The following is a 9864-nucleotide window of genomic DNA, read 5'->3' as shown; positions in this document are numbered from 1 at the left end:
GCTGCCTACTGCCTACGTCACCCCAGTTACGCCGCTCTTTTATGTTAAGAAGACTTAATGTTTTACCCTCAGCAGTACTGTCTGGGAGATTTACCAGCATCCCTTATCAGGAAAGATTCTGCCCGTGTAATGAAGGCACCTTGAAATGGTCACCCATGTCTTATTTCACTGTGATTTCTATGGAACTGTATAAGTGCAGGACTATATAATCAAACCTATCCATAACCTTTATAGACTGCCTGAGCAAATTTGGCTTTTATTCTACTATCTGACCAATGTTCCCATACCACTAGTATAGTTGTAAAGTACCTTTTGGCTGCCATAACAATCGGAGCAAAAGACTAACTCCCCTTCTTGATGCTGGACTAGTTTTTATAACTGAAACTCTGTAAATTTGCCATGCTGTATCTTTTGCTGAATAGTCTCCTATGTAGAATACTTTGCAGAGGAGAATTCCTGAAAAACGCTAACCAGTTATGGTTACTTTGAAATCAATATAGATACAATGTGATTTCTGCTTACTGCTTACTTGAATATGTTCAATCTCTTTGCACAATGAATATGTAGAATACAGTGCAGTGGAGGTTTTCTGAATAACACTAACCGAATGTCTGTTACGGTCACTTTGAATTCAATACCATTGTTTACTTTAATATGTTCACCTTATGTTTACATTTAATTACTTTGCACAATGAACAGTCCCCTATGTAGAATACTTTGCAGAGGAGAATTCCTGAAAAACAATAACCAGTTGTCTGTTATGATTACTTTGAATTCAGTACAGATACAATGTAGCTCTCCTCACTGCTTAATGAATTCGTTCATTCTCTTTGCACAATGAATAGTCTCCTATGTAGAATACAGTATAGTGGAGATTTCCTGATTAAAATGAACCAAATGTCTGTAAGGTCACTTTGAATTCAATACAGATATAATGTAGTGATTTGTCCTCACTGCTTGCATGACTCCATTCATTATCTTTGTACAATGAATAGTTTCCAATGTAGAATACACTGCAGAGGAGATTTCCTGAATAACACTAACCGAATGCCTGTCATGGTGAATGAATGCCTACCTTTCCCATTGTAGAATACATTGCAGAGGAGATTTCCTGAATAACACTAACCATATGTCTATGTCACATTGATTTTAACACAGATACAACGTAGTGCAGAAGAGATTTACTGAATAACACTAACTGAATGTCTCTTATGGTCTCTTTGTATTTAATACAATGCTGTGATTTCTCTGCACTGCTTACTTGAATATGTTCAATCTCTTTTCACGATGAATAGTCTCCTATGTAGAATACACTGCTGAGAACATTTCCTGAATAACACTAACCAGTTGTCTCTTATGGTCACTGAATTCAATACAGATACAATGTAGTGGTTTCTGCTTACTGCTTACTTGAATATGTTCAATCTCTTTGCACAATAAATAGTCTCCTATGTAGAATACACTGATGAGAACATTTCCTGAATAACACTAACCAGTTGTCTGTTATGGTCACTGAATTCAATACAGATAAAATGTAGGGATTTCTCCTTACTGCTTACTTAAATATGTGAAATCTATTTGCACAATGAATATAGTCAGCTATGTAGAATACACTGCAGAGATTTCTTGAATAACACTAACCAAATGTTTTTTATGGTCACTTTGAATTCAATACAATGTCGTAATTTCTCCTCACTGCTAATATGAAGCCGTTCATTCTCTATGTAGAATACAGTGAAGTGGAGATATCCTGAATAACACTCACCGAATGTCTTTTATGGTCACTTTGGATTCAATACAGATACAATGTAGTGATTTCTGCTTACTTGAATGTTCAATCTCTTTGCAAAATGAATAGTCTCCCAGGTCCCAGGCTGGCACAAGGAGCAGCATGGGAACTACCTTCCCTTATCCCTCATTTAAAGACCACTGCCAGCCCCAGGCTCCACTCCCATTTACAGACCCTCATGGGAAGGGTAGTGACAAGGGCATGGGTGGGGGCAGCAAAAACTCCAGCACTGCTCCCCAAATGGTTGGGAACTGCTGGTATAAAGGACTGGTCACCCCAAAGCTGACACAGACTTGTATCGCTCCTGTTCTATCAATAAAGGCAGCTTTCTGACCACATTGGAAGCCTTCTTTGATTGAGGATATTCCCAGGGCTGACAGAATCAAGGAACAAATTTAGGTAATGTCTGTATGTACTTCATACAGTATTAATTGTATTAATTTCTCATCAGTGCTTATATGAATCCATTCATTCTCTTATGAGAATAAACAGTCTTCTAAGCACAATAAAAGGAACAGTAGAAATCAAGGAAAAACATAGATAATGTCTGTTCTGGTCACTATGAACTATATACTATTTACATATACATTGCATTGATTTCTCATCAGTGCTTACATAAATCATCTCATTCTCTTAAGGGAATCTCCTAAGCATAATAAATAGAATAGGAGAAATTAAGGGAAAAAATCGAGAATCTCTGTTCTGGTCACTATGAATTGCATACTGATGCATTGTATTAATTTCTCATCAGTGCTTACATAAATTCATTAATTCTGTTAGCACAATAAAGAATTTTCTTAGCAGAATACAAAGCACAGGAGGAATCAAGAAAAAACAGAGAATGTCTGTTCTGGTCACTATGTTGATATAGATACATTGTACTATTTTTTCCTCAGTGCTTACATGAATTCATTCATCTTCTAAGCATAGTAGAAATAATAATAAAAAAACTTAGAGAATATTGGTTCTGGTCACTATGAACTGAATACAGATCAGTACTTACATGATTCATTCTCTAAGCATAATAGTATTTTAAGCACAAGATAAAACACAGGAAAAATGAAGAAAAACCTTACGAGAATATCTGTTCTGGTCACTATGAACTAGATTCAGATACATTGTACTACTTTTTCCTCAGCATTTACATGAAATCATTCATTCTCATAGGACAATAAATTCAGATACATTGCACTGATTGCTTACATTAATTAATTCATTCTCTTAGGGCAATAAGCAGTCTTCTGTTATTTCTATTGTGCTTAGAAGACTTTATTCTCCTAAGAGAATGAATCGATTCATGTAAGCCTAAGGATAAATTAGTACAATGTATCAAGTTCATAGTGATCAGAACAGACATTCTCTAAGTTTTGTTTCTTGATTTCTCCTATTCTTTGTATTATGCTTAGGAGACTGTTTATTCTGCTAATAGAATGAAATAATTTATCTAAGGAGTGATGAGAAATGTGTACAATGTATCTGTATCTAGTCCACATTGAGTAGAACATACATTCTTTAAGTTTTTCCCTTCATTTATCTGTTATTTGTATCCAGTTCATAGTGATCAGAACAGATATTCTGTAAGTTTTTTTCCTGATTTCTCCTATTCTTTGTATCATGCGTAGATTGATTCTGCTAACAGAATGAAAAAATTAATGTAAGCAGTGATGAGAAATTAGTACAATGCATCTGTATCTTGTTCATAATGACTGGAATAGACTTTTTCTAATTTTTTTGCAAGAGATACTGCTTTGTTCAAAGTGCATTACAAAGGATATTGCTCTTGGCCTTCTAACAAGAAGAAGACTGCAGATTTATACCCCACCCTCCTCTCTGAATCAGAGACTCAGAGTGGCTTACAATCTCCTATATCTTCCTCTCCCACAACAGACACCCTGTGAGGTGGGTGCGGCTGAGAGGGCTCTTACAGCAGCTGCTCCTACGAGAGCTATGGCTGACCCAAGGTCATTCCAGTAGCTGCAAGTGGAGGAGTGGAGAATCAAACCCAGATAAGAGTCCGTGCACTTAACCACTACACCAAACTTACTCTCATCTTCTGCAAAAGGTGAAACAGGAAAGGTTAAGGGGGAAAGACCTACCTTCCCAGAGCTGTGCTAATTTGAATTTTAAAAGGCATAACTTTAAATTTTGCTCTTTAAATCACTAACAGCGCAATTCTAAGAACTGTTTCAAAGACGTAAGCCCAACTGAAAAGACCTTAGTAGGATCATGAGCAAACCTGGTTAGGATTGGTCTTCCAAAGAGGAATATAGCTTCAGAGAAACTGTAGGGCTGCATCACTGTGGGGAATACAAAAAAGAAACCACAGAATGCCCACTGAGGAATAAAAGAGAATTAGAACTGAATTATATTTTAAAATGCTCATATATTTTTACTTTTTTAAAAAAACTAATACATTTGTTCAAAATACTGCAATTTCCAGCAGAATTTTATTTTTTATTATTATTATTTTTTACTGAACAATAATAATGGTAGTGATTTCACAGTAGAGGAGACCTGCAGAGTAATGCTGTTGGTGGGGGCCACAAAAGGAGACCATGTGTGGTTTTCAAAGAGTAACAGATAAGGTAAAATCTATTTACTCTGGGAAAAATTGACTTCTGAAGAGAACTTGGATAAAGCAATTTCTACACAGGTTTGTCCCTGCATCATTGTGGGCTAAACATACAAACGACAGCTTTAGAACAAATCTTAAAATAGCAGAAAACATACATCCCCTGCAAAATTATGTAAGAATATGCAAGGGTTAAAATTACATTTGTACAAAAATAGATATTTAACTTTATTGTCACTTTAGATACTTTGTTTACCTTTTAAAATCTTTATTTTTTTTCTTTGTAACCTTTTCTAAATTTCATTTTTAGCTATGCACTCCATAGCAAAGGCATCCATTTTCTATGGGTTGGGAAAATGCTAAAGCTATAGTTCAGTCCACCTCTTGTTTTCCCCCACCCCCTCCTCCCTAAAGCATCCTAAAATAGATGCAACAGTTCCTTGGGGTGGCACAGATCTGCTTTTGGCACCCACCACTGGGGAGGGGCTGGGGGAAAGTGAGGTTCCAATGCAATGTACTTGCTTTTATAAAGCAATTAAAAATGCGCAGAAAACCCCAAGACGTTGAAAAATAAAAAAGAACTGGGAACACAAAGATAACACTATGGGTATAATATATGACTATGATGAATGAGCATATTTATACAGTGTATCTATCTACACTACATACATGAACAAACACACACAGACCCACACACACAGAAGTCTCATCTTTGAATGTGTCCTGGGATATCGCCAGCCAGTCGGCCATTTTGAAGCAACGAGGGGGCAAGAAGCAGGAGAGGGCGGCTTGCTTGTTGCAATGATGTTGCTTGCTTGTGTTTGCACCAAGGGTTGCTTGCTTGGTGCAAACACACAAAGGGGGCACCCCAAATGCCAAGGGAGGGTCAGCTTTGCTAAGCACAAAGTACCAGAAGCATTTCATTTGTGGTCACAAGAAGAGAGCCTGCAGAACTTCTCCCAACTTGTTCCAGAAGGAGTTGATTAGAGCTTGACTCTTGCCATGCTAGTGTTCGGGATTGCACCATCCTGTTGCTCTCCTGCCTGAGTGGTTTCCTGCCCCCCTCTGGCCTATGCTGATGCCTCTGCAGGATGTGGGAGGTGAACTATGCTTGGACCAGCATTAGGTTCAGCAGCTGCCTGCTTGGCAGCAGAGGGTAGAAAGTGCAGAGCTACTCCTTCCATGGTAACTAATCAATTTTGCTTTTAAAAAGTGACTGCACTGTGTCCTTGCCTTCCTCTTCCAGTTCTGGAATTGCTCTCCACACAAGAACACCTCATTACTGAGTCCCTGCAGACAACCATTGGCCTCTGGCAAGCAGACCACCCCCTCTTGAGAGAGCTCACCTCTGGGACAGCTTGAGGGCTGATGGTGGCGGAAGCAGCAAAGCCAAAAAGGGAAACGGGAAAGAGAGAGAGAGAGAAAACACAAAGGCAAGGGAGGATGTCAAACATAGCCAGAGATGTCAGCTTTAGAGGCTGCAGTGGTGTTGGATCCCCACAGGGTTTTGACATAAGCTTTGCATGCCCTCTGGGAAGTGATCGTATTGGGACCTGAAATTTGCACACTTGCTCCAAACCAGGGCAGCACATCTTGTCCACCACAATGTGAGAGGCTGAAAATTGATTTAGCCACACTCCCAGTTGGGTGAAGCTCTGGGCCTCTGCCCCAGTGTTCAAACTACCGCACCATTGCACTCATTTCACATGCCAGCAAGGTCATGTCAAAGATCCTACAAGCTAGGCTTCAGCAGTTTGTAGAAGTTCAAGCTGGGTTTCGGAGAGGTAGAGGAACTAGAGATAAAATTGCCAACATTCGATGGATTATGGAAAAACATGGGAGTATCAGAAAAACATCTATTTCTGCTTCATTGACTATGCTAAAACCTTTCATTGTGTGGATCACAGCAAGCTGTGGCAAATCCTTAGAGATGGGAGTACCAGACCACCTCAGATGTCTCCTGAGAAACCTATATAAAAGTCAAGAAGCAACTGTCAGAACGGGATATGGAACAACTGATTGGTTTAGAATAGGAAACGGAGTTCGACAAGGATATATATTGTCACCCTATTTATTTAATTTATATGCAGAGTACATCATGCGGAATGCTGGCCTGAATGAAGCACAAGCCGGAATTAAGATTGCTGGGAAAAACATCAACAACTTCAGATATGCAGATGACACTACTCTAATGGCAGAAAGTGAGGAGGACCTAAAGACTCTCTTGTTGAGGGTGAAAGAGGAGAGCACAAAAGTAGAAATGAAACTCAACATCAAAAAAACTAAAATCATGGCATCCGGCCCCATCACACCTTGGCAAATAGAAGGAGAAGACATGGAAGTAGTGACAGACTTCACATTTCTGGGATCCAAGATCACTGCAGATGGTGACGGTAGCCATGAAATTAAAAGACCTTTGCTCCTTGGGAGGACAGCTATGGCGAACCTGGGCAGTATAATAAAAAGTAGAGACATCACCCTACCAACGAAAGTCCGTATAGTTAAAGCGATGGTTTTCCCAGTAGTAATGTATGGCTGTGAGAGCTGTACCATAAGGAAGGCCAAGCGCAGAATAGATGCTTTTGAGCTGTGGTGCTGGAGAAGAATCTTGTGAGTCCCTTGGACTGCAAGAAGATCCAGTCAGTCAGTCCTAAGGGAAATCAACCCAGCCTGTTCCCTGGAAGGTCAGATGTTGAAGCTGAAGCTCAAATACTTTGGCCACCAAATGAGAAGGGAGCACTCCCTGGAGAAGACCCTGATGCTAGGAAAGACAGAAGGTAAAAGAAGAAGGCGACGGCAAAAGATGAGATGGCTGGACAGTGTTACTGATGTAACAAACATGAATTTGAGCAGACTTTGGAGGATGGTGGAAGACAGGGCCTGGCGTGACTTTGTCCATGGGGTTGCAAAGAGTCAGACTCCACTGTGCAACTGAACAACAACACTTTCCCAATCTGGGACAAGTCTAGCATCCTTAAAATACGTGGAATGGGGTGCTTATGACCATCTCCCAGCCCCCATCAAACCCTTGGAAGCCCTCAGTTCTTTCCAGCTCTGGCTGGAAAGCTTGATACCATTTACAGGACAGAAGGTGACCTTGAGCTCATAAAAAGCAAGGGAGGGATGGTGGCTCAGTAGTTGAGCATCTGCTTGGTAAGCAGAAGGTCCCAAGTTCAATCCCTGGCATCTCCAACTAAAAAGGGTCCAGGCAAGCAGGAATGAAAAACCTCATCTTGAGACCCTGGAGAGCTACTGCCAGTCTGAGTAGACAAGACTGACTTTGATGGACTGAGGGTCTGATTCGGTGTAAGGCAGCTTCATATGTTCAGTTCTGCAACCTAAACAATTCAAATGGCAGGCTGGGAGAAACATGTCCCTGCCCTCCAGGACAAGTATTTATTATTTTTTGACGTATTTAATTTAATTAGCAAAATTGTAGCATGAAGTGACTCAAAGGTTTAGTTCACAGAAACAGGAGTGTTCAGTTTCAGGTTGCTAAAGAAGAGGATCTGGAGGTGCTGGCTTATTTTTTGGGGTAATGCTCGCTGAAATATACCTGCTTCTCTCATGGCCTCAAACTCCTTTGTGGCATCATACTTCTTATAGAATTCTGCATATGCCCACTTCCTGGTGCAAACACCATACTTGAATCCAGCTGTAATTACAAGAAGGGAGAGATACTGCTATATTTCCTTAGATGGCTAGTCAACAGGCCTCTCACCTGCAGTTTGGGCAAGCAGATCACATGGTTAACCTTCTATGAGGAGCCAGTTTCTTTTACAAAAAACAATCAACTCCTTCATTGTGTTAGCTCCAGGTAGGCAGCCATGTTGGTCTTAAGCAGTAGAACAAAGTTTGAGCTCAGCGGCATCTTTAAGACCTACGAAGTTTTATTCAAGGTATGAGCTTTCATGTGCAAGCACACTTTCTCAGATACAACAGAATGGAAATATAAATAATTATCTATAATTTCTATTTTATTTACTAGGAATAAAGTCCATTGTGAAGAAAAATACAATGCATTCTAGAAAGAGGCTCTGGGTAAGTGCCACCTCTTGCTGTCTTCCTACCCACCCAGGGCCAGATATAGACTTTTTTGCACCCTAGGCAAGCCTGTTTGCTCCCCCCAGCTGCATCTCAACCAGGTGCACAAGACTGCCACCTGAAGAGGCCTGGCCACCTGGTCTTGGTTGGTTAAGTGTCTTCTCCACATGAGCAGCTGTGGGTTGCATGTAAAAGTGTTCATCTGTCAGACTAACCATTAAGTAGACAGGGACGGTGGGGGGGGGGGGGGGGGGAGAGAACCTAAATTGGTTTAAGAGACACACATCCAGAACTATTTCATTCAGTTTAAGAAACTTCTATGGATCATTCAGAAATGCCAATCAGATGCTCTCCCAATAAAAAGCAATGCAAGCACCACAACGCTATGCAAAGCTTAATGCACGCATTGCACACACTGAACCCTCCTTAAACTTGGAAAGAAACATTTGCAACCCCCCCCCACACACACACATACACACACACTTCACACAAACTCTGGCAAGCCCCGTGTGTGGAAATACTTGCAAAGCTTTTGCATCAACTTCATGCGCCAGCAGCCCTCCTGGTGCATGGAAGGCATTCTTTGCAAAATCCCCCTCAGTGCTCTGTTGCTGCTTTGTGGACAGCCTCTCTCATGCCAGCCACTCCTGCCCAGCACCTACCTCAGATGTAAGTGCACTTGCTCTCATCCAGCAAACTCGAGCCTGAGCCACCCATGGTGTGGGTGATCTGAATGGCTGATGATGAGAATGATGCAGAGAAGTGGCAGAAAGGTGTGCAGCAGGATTGTGTCTCCCTTCCCTGAGGGAGCTGCCAGGGCAGCCCTTCTCTTGACCCCACACATCGGTTTCTCCAGCTGGCTGCCCAACAGCAACACTTCCTCCACCCCAAGGGTACCACCCTCTGAGACATCTCCTTCCTTCAGCAGTGGGGGAGGCAGCAGGGGGAAGGTCCGTGAATCACGTGGAGGCATCACATTTGGTGCCCCCCAAAGGCTGGTTTCCCAAGCAATGGCCTAGGGTCACCTAAGAGACATTCCGGCTCTCCACCCATCCAAGTGAAGGCATTCATTCTCCTCTCACCTCAAGGGGAGCTGATCTCTGCCACCTGGAGAACAGGTGTAATTCTGAGTGATCTCCAGTCATGCTTCCCCAATAGGAAATGACTGGTTTGGAGGGTAGAGTCTATGGCATTGTACTTGTCTGAGGTTCCTCAAACCTAACCCTCTCCAGGCTCCATCCCTTAAATCTCCAGGAATTCCCTAACCTAGAGTTGGCAACCCTATTCTTCTTTATCCACCCCTGACTTCAGCTTCCCATCACCTCCCCCCTCCCTGCAACCTCTACATAGGAAAAGGACAGTCCTACATAGGAAAATGACAAGGTGAGGACCAAAGCAGTTTGCATCATTCTTCTCTTCTCCCTTTGATTTGCAAAAACCTCCCTGTGAGGTAGGTGAG

Source organism: Heteronotia binoei, chromosome 12 (assembly GCF_032191835.1).
Source record: "Heteronotia binoei isolate CCM8104 ecotype False Entrance Well chromosome 12, APGP_CSIRO_Hbin_v1, whole genome shotgun sequence".
Taxonomy (NCBI): Eukaryota; Metazoa; Chordata; class Lepidosauria; order Squamata; family Gekkonidae; genus Heteronotia; species Heteronotia binoei.
Note: the sequence above shows the minus strand (reverse complement) of the source record.